The following is a 13,731-nucleotide window of genomic DNA, read 5'->3' as shown; positions in this document are numbered from 1 at the left end:
AAGAGAGTCTGAATAGGAAAAATTAGGCAGGAATCCCTAGCTTGTTTCCTGACCATCCACAGAATGGGAATGAGAAAACCAACAAGTAGGGTAAGATTTTCCTGAAGTGGCAGAGCAAACCACTGCCCATTCCGAACTCTTAATCCTTAAACTGATGGGGATCCCAAAAAATCTGCCCAAGGTAGAGATAGTGATCTACTCCATGTCCACAGTTAATAATCATAGGGTTTGCCATTCTCAATACCCCACATTTTAACTTAACTTTCATTTCCACAAAACAGCTCCTAATTAATCATATTAAAAGCATTTATGAGCTTATTTTTATGAAAAACTGGTACAAATAATCATGTAATTTTACTCAATTATATGTATTTGAAAATCTGAAAAAAATGGCTAATTTTCCAGGAAAATATGAATTACCAAAATCTCCCACAATGAAGATAGACAATTTGAAGAGATAAATTAGCCAAGGAGAAATGTGACTTAAATATATACAGATAATATCTTTTAAATATATATATATTATATATATATATTCATTCCTATAAGGAGAAAAATGAAGCCAAAGAGTTGCACAGAATAATTCTGTCTAAAGTATAAGTAACATATGTCTCCAGTGCTATTTTAAACTGTTCCAAAACACACACAAAAAAGATCACTTCCAAATTATTTTTATCAATTTAGAACAGCACTGATACTAAAATGACAAAGCACAAGATAAACATGCAGATCAATTTCACTTGATAAATGTCAATGCATACATCCTGAATGAAATGTTATATAAAGAAACAGGCAAAAGATGAAAAAAACCATTGACTGTGACTAAGTGATATTTATCCAAGAATGCAAGGAAAGTTTGACTCTGTTACTATAATGGGCCATATTATTAGACCAAAGGATGATCTCCATAACTGTTGAAAGGCTTCAGATAAAATTCATCATCCTCTCTTGATTTAAAAAAGAATTTTATACACATACTTCCCCATTATGATAAAACTTAATATCTCAAATCAAAAGCTTCATGCTTAATGGAAAATCACATTTGTTGCATTCCTATTAATGTCAGGACTAAGTGATGTTTATTGATGCCATGGCCACTTAATATGTTTTAAGGTACTATTCAACATAAAATAAGAATAAGAGTATAGATAGAAAAAAACCTAAATTTTTCATTAATAGATAATATTATTGAATAACTGGAAGTTCTAAAAAATCAACTGAAAAATCTGTCATAAATGATAAAAAATTTTTATGAAGTATCTGATGGAAAGTACAAAAAAATCTATAGTCTTCCCATAAAGAAATCTTACATATAATAGCTACTCAAAAGATAAAGCACCTAGTAAAAAATTTAACAAATATCTATATATATATACATAAATATATATATACACATAAATATATATATATATAAATTAACAAATATATAAAGAAGGGGAAAAATATTTTAAACAGTTAGGTGTAAACCAAAAGGTGACAAGAACAAACAGAAAGACAAACCTCTCTCTCCTGGTAAGGCTCAGTCTGATGAAGATATCAACTTTCTCTAAATTATTCTGTAACTTTAAAGTTTCCACACCAAACACACCAAATTTTAGAAAAGTTAACACTTACAAACAAGATAGTTAATAAATTCACAAAAAAAGAAAAAGTCTCCTCAAAACTCCACAAAATAAGTGAAATCAGTCAAGCAGAGAGAGTCAATTATCATATGGTTTCACTCATTTGTGGAGCATAACCAATAGCATGGAGGACAAGGGGCGTTAGAGAGGAGTAGGGAATTTGGGTAAATTGGAAGGGGAGGTGAACCATGAGAGACTATGGACTCTGAAAAACAGTCTGAGGGGTTTGAAGTGGCGGGGGGGGTGGGAGGTTGGGGTACCAGGTGGTGGGTATTATAGAGGGCACGGCTTGCATGGAGCACTGGGTGTGGTGAAAAAATAATGAATACTGTTTTCTGAAAATAAATAAATTGGGAAAAAAAAACTCCACAAAATAATATGAGGAGACTGACCCTATCAGATATTAAAATACATCGCAAGGGCTCTAGTAATTAACAGAGCATAGTACTGAGACAAGCATAAGCACACCGAAGAAACAGAGTGGGAAACCCAGAAATACAACTGAGTCCTACATAAAAATGTAGTCTGTGATAAATGTGGTTTTGCATAGTAATGGGGGAAAAGATGAGATATTCGACAAATGTATGGGCAGGATAACCATCCTATAAAAAATAAAGTTTGAATGCCCACCTTACACCCTATAGATTAATCAATTCCTTAAGTATAAAACACTGAAGCACCAATGCAGTGGGATAAAAATGAATGAGTTTCTTTTTTTCAGTATCCTTAATTTTCAGAATCCATTGGAAAAGATTTGACTCCAATTATAATTTCTCAAGATAGATTTTGCTGTATAAATGTCTATTTTTTCTCAGTGACAAAAGTACCATAAAAATCCAAATAAAAATGACAAATGCAAAACATTGTCAAGATTTATCCTAACAAATAATAAAAAACTCTTGCAAGTCAGTAAGAAAAAGATCAAAAACTCAGTTTAAAAATGGGCAAAGGTCATGAACAATCAATTCACAGAAAAAATTTACAAATAACTTCTGAACATTTAAAAAGATGTTCAGCCTCACTCCTGAAAGAGAGGTACAACAGAATCTCAATCATATACCCTCTTTTACATATCATATTGCCAACAAATAAAACATTTAATAACACTATTTTCCAAGATTACAAGAAACCAGCTATTTTCACTCATTTTAAGTCATTGTGTAACTTGGTACTACATTTTGAAAAGCAATTTTATAATATCTATCAAAGTTAAAATGCACATATTCCTTGAACTAATGTTTTGCTGAGACCTTTTGCAGATTAACTTACTCATGTGAAATCAATGTATATATAGAGATTTTTTCATTATGGCATTTTTGGCAATAGGAAAGGATTGGAAAAAAACTCAAAGTCCATCAGAAGGGTAGTGGTTAAATAAATTATGATATGTACTTACAATGAATTGGTATACAGTCATTAAAAAGGAGAAGGCAACTTTGCATGTACTCATATAAAAAAAAAAAAAAGAAAGAAAATCTTAACGTACAACATTAGTCTTAAAAAGCAAGGTGCAGTGGCACCTGAGTCAGTCAAGTGGCTGCCTTTGGCTCGGGTCATGATCCCAGGCTCCTGGGATCAATTCCCACATCAGGCTTCCTGCTCAGCAGAGAGCCTGTGTCTCCCTCTCCCTCTGCCTGCTGCTCTGCCTACTTGTACTCTCTATCTCTCTGTCAGATAAATAAATAAATAAATACTCTTTAAAAAATAAATAAACAAATAAATAAATAAAAATAAGGTACAGAGCAAGATGTTTAATGTACAAAAGCTACAAAAAAATTGTCATAAGTGAAAAAAAATATTTGTTCATAAGTTCTTATATATGCATGGAGTTTTTAAGGCAAGCAAAAGATGTAAAAGAGGTTATGATCAGAGAGGATATCTGGGCCCCCAGGAGATGGAGTACACAGGAGACCCACTATTTCCCACATACATACAGTCTACTTTTGACTGTCATGCTAAGTACATGCATGCTTTATTCCAAAGTACCAGATGACCTCATGACCAGAGCAGTGCTCATTTGTGTGACCACTGTGTCTGTGCCATAATCAGCCTTTTGGGTCCTTGACTCCTCTTCATGGACTCCAGTGCGGACAGACCTCTCTGTTCATTGCTTCTTACCACACCTTGTCTCTTCCCCATCCTGTGCCTTTCCTGGCATTTTCTGTTTACCTCAAACATCCCCTCTCCCACCTACACACTTCAAATCCTGCCAAGCTTACAACACCGGATACATTCATACCACCTCTACCCAGAGGGCTGTCCCTGCCCACATCCCCAGGATCCCTCCCTCCTCTGGATCCGTAGCCCCTTCCTGGCTTGTTCCTGCTGCCAGTCACACCTGCCCAGCTAGAATATAAGTACCCTGAGAGTGTAGACCTGTCCTACCCATCTCTGAGGCCCACAGTGCCTTAGAGGCAGGAGGTGATCAAAGAAAGAGAAGGTTGATGACCTGATCCTACTGCCCTCATTGATCATCTGCTTATCCAGCAGCTTCCGGGGTATGGTATGATCTAGACCATATAGAGAAGAGTCTCACACCTGATCAGAAGAGGCCTGGCTAGTTGGGTTCAGGTACCTTCAAGCCTGCCCTCTACTATGATTCCAAAGACCTCTTCCCAGGTCCCATCTCAAATACCATGAGCCCTGAAATCACAGACTATATCTTTATAGGAGCTGGAAATCACTCTTTCTGTTGAACTTATTATGTATGTTTCCCAGATACTCCCCACCTACAGCTGTCAAGACTCAAGAGGATTCAGAAGAGAGCAGGGGAAGAATACACACCCAGCAATATAACCAGATCTGACAGGTTAGTTTCAAAAACAAAATGCAATTCCAACTGGATCAGAAAATGTGAAGACCTCAGGGTCTGGAGGCTGGGGACTCAGGCCTGGCAGCCTGGTTGTTTGGGATGTGTTTTCCCTCCTTAATCACTGCCCATCACCTCCAAACAAGCCTGCAAAGAGACAAATAACACTCAGGCAAGAATCAGATGACAGAGTAAACAAGAAAGTATCAGCAAAGTAACAGTGGGACAAAGCTGAGCTTCACATTGCCAAGAGAGCCCCACTGGCTCATCCTGGCCAGGGATACCCAGGGAGGCCAGCATGGGTGTTCCATGGTCTTTCCTCTTCACAGGACCCTCTTCTTGAGGTTGGGAGGGTGCAATTATTCATTTTGGGGGTGGATTCTTTTTCCTTTTCTTCCTGCCCCTCTTTTGATCTCTTTTGGTGCAGAGCTGCTGTTAACAAAAAATACAGCATGTTTGAGACAAAGTGTGTGCAATGCCTCTTCCAGAAAGGAGGCCTTTGAAGAAAAGGCGAGTGATCAGAATAAAGAGAGAGAGGCAGGAGGGAGGAGCAGGCAGGAGGAGAGGCGGGAGGAGAGGGGTCTGGGCTAGGAGGGCAGGCTTTGATCTCTCTGAACAGGCTTTTGCCTCTTGCAGTTTCTTTATTTCATTGTTGGGGGGAGAGGAGTCTTCTGCCAGGGTGTGAAGTGTTGAGGCAGGCAGGTGAGGCAGCCAGTCTTCAAATGATATAATCAGATGCCAGTGACCCCTCCCTCCCATACCCAGAGGGCATCATCAGGAGCCCACTGCTGTAGGGTCGGCAGGCAGATGGGTCTGCTCCCATCTGCCGTTCCCCAAACACATGCATACACAACCACATAGTCACACTGCCCTATACCATCCATAATACACACTCATGAACACAATCATTCACTCACTCATATGCTTACACAGTCATGCACTCTCATCTCACACTTTCATTTCCATGCCCACATTCACACCTATGCACACGCTCACTTGCACGTTCATAGTCCTACACTCAGGTGCACACTCCCTCCCACTAACACCCACACTCACACACACACACACTCATGCTTGCGTATTCACATCACGTATTCACACCCACACTCATGCACACAGAACCATACACTCACACACATTCACACCCGCCCATACACTCACTCACACTATCTCACACACGTGAACACACAACAATGCCACGCATTCACAAAGGGGTGAGTCCTGACAGGATTGTGCAAACATGATCAACAGCAACCTCTGTGATCCTCCTTCCCTGGAGCGTATGGCAAATCATGTGTGCCAGTCTCCAATGTCCCTCAGCACCCGGCCAAGCCCAACCCACCCATACTTCCTGAAAGCCCTAAGCCTTTGATTTAGGGTAACTTTCCCCACTGCCCTTGCTCTGGAACATCTCTACTCCTCTCCTCACAGTGCCTGTCTTCAGCCACAGAAACTAATATCCTGAAGGCAAGGCAGTAATGACTACCAAGAGCATATCATGTGGTGGACCTGAGTGAGAGCGGAATGTTAATGTGCGACAGAGTGTACAGTCCGGGATATAGCTGTGAAGGTAGCATGGGAGGCCTCGACAGCAGGCTGGTACAGAAATGGCTGGGGGAACTGGACATAGCCCAGAGAACACAGCTTCAGTCACTGGGGTGACTCCACTGGACATCTCTTAGAGATTTAGGCTCCTAGAAGTGGGATCCTTAACCAACATACCTAGAAGGGTAGACCCATCCATTCTGGGCCCACCAGAGGAAGCACCTGGTATGTTCAGAAGTTCTCCCTTCCCCAGAGACCTCAGGTGTCAGAATTACATGGAACAGGTGTTTTATTAAAATGATAATGTTTCAGGGCAAAGCTAGGCACACAGACCAATTTGGATCTTCCCCTGAGCCAGGGGCTACATTGGATAGATCATATATGTGCTCAGGAAATGGCACTCGAGTGATATTGAAAAATACTATCCTATTCCACTGCTGGATGGACCCCTTGGCCCAGTTCAAACTTAAATCATCAAGCTCAGTTCCCATTGCTGAAGGTTTCTTAGGGCAGTGCATTATCCTTTGTCTATTAAGTTCTAGGTCCCCCCTCCTCAGCTTTTATCCTGCATCAATAGTCTATGGGAGTTGCATTTATTCTCTCCTCTCTCACCTTAGGAGGACAACTCAGGCTGGGAAATAGAGCAGAGTAGATAAAGACAACAGATTCATCAGCCCTGCCACTTACTTAACTGCTAGTTACTTATCTGCTCTGACTCTTGCTTTTGTTTACCAAAAAGTTGACTTGATGACTTTCAAACTCAAAACTCCAGCACAGACTTCCCCTCTGCATGGTACATGGTATATCAAGTGTACTTAGCTTCTCTACTTGTATGTCTAATAGAATCTCAAGCTTAGAAGTTCAAAAGCTAAACTTTCGGTTTTCCACCTCAAACCAGTTCCTCTTGGTGTCTCCTCATCTCAGTGAGTATCAACTCCATCTTCCCACTTGGTCACGCCAGGAATCTTAGAATTGACTTTCACACCCCATCACCCAATCCCACAGGTGTACCTTCAGAATATCCAGGAAATCTCACTTCTCCCCACCCGAATCTCCACCACCTTGCTCCAAGCCACTGTCACCTCTCCTGCATTAGTGCCCTACTGGCCCCCAAGCTCCCCAAAATACTGCTACCAGAAGGTAGGGGAGTGAGCCTATCAAAATGTAAGTTTATGTCGCTCAGATCCTGCAAAGAGTCTGCATCTCACTGAGAGTAAAAATCAAAACCTTTGCAATGGCCTACAAGGCCCCATAATCTCTGCTGCCTCCAGCCCCCATTCAGACCTGATCTGCTACTGTTTCCTCTCTGGTGCTTACTACTCTATTCACACCAACTTTTTTGCCATTCCTAGAAGTTATGAGGCCCTCTCCAGCCTCAACACCTTTGCACTTGCTGTGCCAGGTGCCTGGAAAGCTTTTCCTCCAGGTAGACACATGGGGAAAACAGACTCCATCTGCTTCACGAATTTTTTAAATTGTCACTTACTCGGCAGACCTTTCCTGAACCTCACTCCTGGAGTGCTCTTTTTGCCTTCCCGGTTTTCTATTTTTCATGGTCTTGATTGTCTTGATTGCCATCTAACACATCTTTTTTTTTCTAACACATCTTTTTAAAAAATGTATTTGCCCATTGTCTGTCTCCCCTCATTTGAATTGGCCTCCATGATGATATCACTTTTGGCTTGTGGTATTTACTGATATATCCCCAAAGCATGGAATAGTGTCTGGCACATGGTAGTATATAATAAGTTTGAGTTGATGAGCAAATAAACAAATGATATTTATTAAACTCTTGCTAGGTATCAGGCACAGTGTGAGCACCTTGCATGTATTAACTCCTCCAGTCCTGACCCTAACTCTGTTGGGTGGGTACTTTTATAATCCCTATGATACAAGAGCCAGAGCCTGTTGCGACTTGCTGGAAAGAAGAAATGAGATAATGTATGCAAAGTACAAGGTTCGTGGTATAATCAATATATGGTGACAATGGCTATTATTATCAACAGCAACCAAGTAATCTACACCCTGGGACCAGCCCATGCCTGGGGTGAGAGGGTTGGCAGCTGGGACTAGCTGGCAAAGAAGGAAGGGCCTGGCTGAAAAGGCCCACAAAATCAGCCTCTGACTGATGAGAAGCACAGCCCAACCTGCCTCAGTTGCTCCAGATGCTTACTCTGTGCCAGGCTGAGCAAAGATCTAGGCTCCACTCCCCAGGGTGAGAGGCAAACTCACTGGCATGGGAGTGTTGGGTGGGGAGGAGGCCACGGTCAAGCTGTGGAAACAGAGCTGGAGAATTGTGTTTCTGTTGTGTGTCCAGCCTGCCCTCGCTAATATACTTTCTTGGCCTCTGGTTCCTCATCTGTAGAATCTATAAAGAAAAAAAAAGGATTGCATTATAACATTCCAACATTTTCCTGCAGTTCCAAAATGCTGTCTTTCTGCTTCTTCTGGTCAGATGTATCAGAACATGCAAAATACCCGAAATGGCTGCCTGCCCAGTGGGTGTAATTAGGGAGAGGCTGAGGGCTGCCTCTGTTTATCTGCTGGGCCTCTGTGGGCTGGTCAGGCTGAGCTTGTGCTCCCCTGGAGGCCTCCCACAGGCAGGCAGGCCAGAACAGACCTGACTTCCCCAAAGTGCTGACTCCTAAGAGCATCTTCCTGCTCATTTTCTATGAATTGAACTTCAAACACCAGAGAGGCACTCGGGCAGCAAGACAGGGGGGATTTGGCCATTATATTCTCTCTCACTCCTTTTTCCCTTCATCTCCCTCAAGACAGGATTATGGGTTGCACCTATTAATTCTTGTCTGGAAGCAGCAAACCAACCTTATTTCTTTGTGGAGTTTTATAACCTGCTTTCTCTCTCCTCTGCTGCAGTGGAGGGGACAAGAATCCAATCCTTTTGCCCAAGCAGAGTCTGGATAAAGGCATGTGCCCCAATTTAACTGACCAATGAAGTCAGCCTATGCTTCCCCACGCCTTCTCCCCAAGGGCAGTAGCACATAGAGAAGAGGGAGAGGCATGTGTGCCTGGACTTAGGACCCGCCCCCGGGATGACACCTGGAAATCTTCCTCCCTAACCTGCTTTCCAAGGACAAATGAAGCAATCAAAATGAAACTGTGCCCAGCGAATCCCTGTGTTCTGCATTTGGCTAAGTGCTTCCTGGTTCCAGGCACAGTGTAAGGCCCAGGGTGGAGAGAGAAATGAAACAGCCTGATGGGGAAGCGGATCAATGGGCCAAGGATGGTGAAATCCATGCTAAAAGTACCCTGATGATGAAAACCACAGGGGTGTCAGACTCTGCTGGGAAAGATGAGGAGGGCTCACCACTGGAACTGGTGCCTGACTGGACTTTTGAATATTAAGTAGGAATTTGGGAAGGGGGAACAAAATTTACATGGGTCAGGAGACTTAAATCTTATCCTATCAGGCCCTTGCCTAATACATTCAGGAGCTTCCCCACCTCTCTGGGAGAGCATCTCAACTCCTTAGCATGAGGTACAAGATTCCCTTCCCTCTTCAGTCACCTCTTGATTCTTCCCCAGCTGTACCATTCTTTTGAGTCACATGGAAATCCATGAGATTAGAGAGAATTACCTTGTGTTTTTGTGTTTTAAAAAGGTGGATCCTGTTGCAGTGGGGTTGTGGTATGAGATTGTGTAGCACTGAAGATTAGAGGGAAATCCATGAAGAGGCCATTGTAGCAATCATGCTGTGGAAAGATAATAGCTAGAAGGTACAATGGCAGATCTTGGAAACTGATTTGACAATAAGGGTAAGAGAAAGGAAGGAGAGAACAGAAGAAAAAAGAAAGATGGAGGTTCTAGACTACTCATTCTGGTGACTGGGGGGACGATAGTAACATTTGATAAATAGAAACATCCAGAATGAGGAGCACATTTGCAGGGAAGATGACACATTCACTTTCAGACAGACTGAGTCTGAGATGGTCATAAGCAACATAAGAGGCGAAAGCTAAAAATGAGGTGGGTCACAGGAGAGAGGTCAGGCTGAGAAAGACTGACAACATGGTGGTCAGGCACACAGCTCAAGGCCATGGGAGTGGGTGCAATTTGCCTCAGGACTTTCAGCAGCCCCCTCTGTCTGCTCCCATTGTAACTGACTTGTCTCACCTCCAGTTCTGGCCCCCAAACCCTGAATATTATCTATCCATCTCCTCTCATGCCTGTGTGCCTTTGCTTCTTTCTGTTGCTGGAAAGTTCCCATAGCACTGCCTTGATACACAGCAGTCACTTAATAGTGGCTCATTGACAGCAGTGGTGAATGCAGTGGGTGCTCAATTATCTTGCTGAGGGACAAACTCTGCTGGATCCAGAGTTGTGAAATTTGCCTTCCTTGCCCCAAGCTTCTTTCTTCCTGGAGTTCCCTCTCTTCCCAGTCTCTTAAAATAGCAAAAATTCTATTATCACCTCCTTTTCTCTATTAAATCTGTTCATATAGATTTTATTGTTATTAAATTGTGAGACTGCCACAGTCTAAAGTGCTGTCTGGCCCAGGAAGGTGGCCGTTTAAATGGGGATCCATTGGCTCAGGCTTTGCCCTGAGAAAGCTGTGATCCAGACGGTCAGGAGAGTGACAAATGGTTGCTCCTAAAGTCTTCAGCCACCGCACAGGACTTCTCCGAGGAAGAAAGCAAAACACCAAGTATGAACTCACAGCCTGTGAGTACCAGGCTCTGCTCAGGAGTCAGACCAGGACTATGTCTCACTTGGTGTTCACAGCAAGTTTACAAAGAAAACACCAACCATCAAAATCCTTGAGGAGAGCACAGGCAGCAACCACAACAACCTTAGCTGCAGCAACTTCTCCCTAGAAACATAGCCAAAGCCAAGGGAAGCAAGAGCAAAAATGAACTATTGGAACTTCATCAAACAAAAAGCTTTTGCACAGCAAAAAAAACAATCAATAAGACCAAAAGACAACCTACAGAATGGGAGAAGATATATGCAAATGGCATATCAGATAAAGGGTTAGTACCTAAAATCTAGAAAGAACTTATCAAACTCAACACCCAAAGAATAAATAATCTGATCAAGAAATGGGCAGAAGGCAGGAACAGACATTTCTGCAAAGAAGAAATCCAGATGGCCAACAGACACATGAAAAAGTGCTCAACATCACTTGCCATCAGGGAAATACAAATCAAAACCACACTTAGATACCACCTCACACCAGTCAGAATGGCTAGAATTAACCAGTCTGGAAACAACAAATGTTGATGAGGATGTGGAGAAAGGAGAACCCTCCTGTATTGTTGGTGGGAATGCAAGCTGGTGCAGCCACTCTGGAACACAGTATGGAGGTTCCTCAAAAAGTTGAAAATAGAGCTACCCTATGACCCAGGAGTTGCACTACTGGGTATTTACCCTAATGATACAAATGTAGTTATCTGAAAGGGCACATGCACCCAAATGTTTATAACAACAATGTCCACAATAGTCAAACTATGGAAAGAGCCTAGATGTCCATCAACAAATGAATAGATAAAGAAGATGCGAGACACACACACACACACACACACACACAATGGAACTATGTAGCCATCAAAAAATGAAATCTTGCCATTTGCAACAACATGGATGGACCTAGAGGGTATTATTTTAAGCAAAATAAGTCAATCAAAGAAAGACAATTATCATATGATCTCTCTGGTATAAGGAATTTGAGAGGCAGGGCAAGGGTCATGGGGAGAAGGGAGGGGAAAATGAAACAAGATAGGACCAGGGAGGGAGACAAATCATAAGAGATTCAATCTCAGGAAACAAACTGAGGGTTGCTAGAGGGAAGATGGGATGGGAGGGATGAGGGGCTGGGTGATGGACAGTGGGGAGAGTATGTGCTATGGTGTGTGCTGTGAGCTGTGTGAGACTGATGATTCACAGACCTGTACCCCTAAAGCAAATGATACCTTATATGTTAATTAAAAAAAAATAAATGTAAAAAAAAAAAAAAAAAAAAGGAAACACCAAAACACCCTTTCCCCAAATGAGGAAGGAACTGAGAAGAGATGAAGAGGAAGGTGATGAGGATGGCGTGTGGAAGAACAAGAGTCCAGGAGTCCAGTTTGGGAGTACGTTGGTGGCTACTCTGGAAGTTGGCAAAATGCTTCCCCCTGGTCCTCAGCATACTCATTCAAGGATAGGGAGTTGAACTAAATGACATCAGAAAACATTCCACTGCCTTCTCTTGCTCTCAGCATAATGCACAAGACTTTGGAAAGCCACTTCAGATAGGGGAGGACGCCCTGTACATTTGTCTTGAACCACAGTTCTCCCCATGGGGCAACCTGGCTCGGCTCTCCTGAGCTGCCCAATGGTCTCACCTGAGATGTGCTGGAATGTACTAGAGAGCTAGCAACATGATCATTCAGTACTAGGTGAGAGGTAGGGCCTCAACACACCAAGGAGGCTTACTCCATCTTCCAGCTCAAGGCTTGGGGGTGGGGCTGCAGGAGAAGGTAAAACCCAGAGTGGCCTTAGGAGGAGGACAATGAGACAAAGCACAGAGGAAATTGGGGATCATTCTATCTGGGGCTAGTTCTCTGTGGTCTGAGAGTACAGACAGATCTTCTGTGCATCCTCCCATAAGAAAACATGTTTTCCATTCCCTTTCAAGAAAGTTCAGGCACCTGCATTTAGAAAATCACAGATTATGTTGTTTTTATCTTCCCAGGAGGAGGCAACATGATTCATTGCAATGGTCTTCAAGCTGTTGCTTTGAGCGATGGGAGCCTCTGGACTCATGTGTGGGAGGAGAGCTTCTGCATGTAAACACTGTGTAGCAGGACCCCATACAGGTGGGCCTGTCTTCCTCACCCCACACACATTCCCTCCAGAATAAGGTCTTGAGAGAGTTCTGAGGATTTCCAGGGCTTGCACAAGGACTGTTGGAAAGTGATAGAGCAACCAGCAATAGATCAGCTCATTGCAAACAACAAAACACAATCATGCACCTCAACTCACTGAAAGGATCAGAAATATTACAATGTTACCTAACAAGAAATCCAATGACTGGTGGGTCAATTGGCTTCTCAGACTCAGGATGTCTTTGTGTTTGTCTTTGGTGCTCTGCCACATCTAGGATGTTCAGGATGTTTTCTTTAGGCTGCCTTCCTGTAGGGTTACAGCTGCCATGTCTCCAGGTGTCACTTACAGAGGATAAATAGAGCCACTCATTCTTGCCATCTTTTTTTAAAAATATGGAACTAACTGAGGGTTTTGGAGGGGAGAGGAGTGGGAGATTGGGTGAGCCTAGTGGTGGGTATTATGGAGGGCATGTATTGCATGGAGCACTGGGTGTGGTGCATAAACAATGAATTCTGGAACACTGAAAAGAAATTTAAAAAATAAATAATTTTTTTAAAATATGTAATCTTTGGGGTGCCTGGCTGGCTCAGTTGGTTGAGCAACTGCCTTCGGCTCAGGTCACAGTCCTGGAGTCCCAGGATCGAGTCCCGCAGCTCCCAGCTCCATGGGGAGTCTGCTTCTCCCTCTGACCTTCTTGCCTCTCACGTTCTCTTTCACTGTCTCTCTCTCAAAATAAATAAATAAAATCTTTTTAAAAAAATTATGTAATCTTTCCCAGAGGCTCTCTCCAACCCTTTCACCATTCTCAGGCTGGGGATGCTTCATACACATTTGCTAAAACTCTTCAAAACCTGTCATTTGCACCTGGATCCAGCAGGGCTCCTATCTTGAATTCTATCACTGAATGGGAAGGATGGAAGAAGGAGC

At 42.7% G+C, this 13,731-nt stretch overlaps 1 protein-coding gene across 1 annotated transcript in view; it reads left to right on the top strand.

Annotated features, from left to right (window-relative positions):
• Positions 1 to 13,731, top strand: part of LOC122890345 (uncharacterized protein C3orf26 homolog) — an 89,144-nt gene that overhangs the window by 72,855 nt on the left and 2,558 nt on the right. The window lies entirely within an intron of this gene.

This window comes from Neovison vison, chromosome 11 (assembly GCF_020171115.1).
Source record: "Neovison vison isolate M4711 chromosome 11, ASM_NN_V1, whole genome shotgun sequence".
Taxonomy (NCBI): domain Eukaryota; kingdom Metazoa; phylum Chordata; class Mammalia; order Carnivora; family Mustelidae; genus Neogale; species Neogale vison.
Note: the sequence above shows the minus strand (reverse complement) of the source record. Positions and strands in the feature narration are given on the sequence as shown.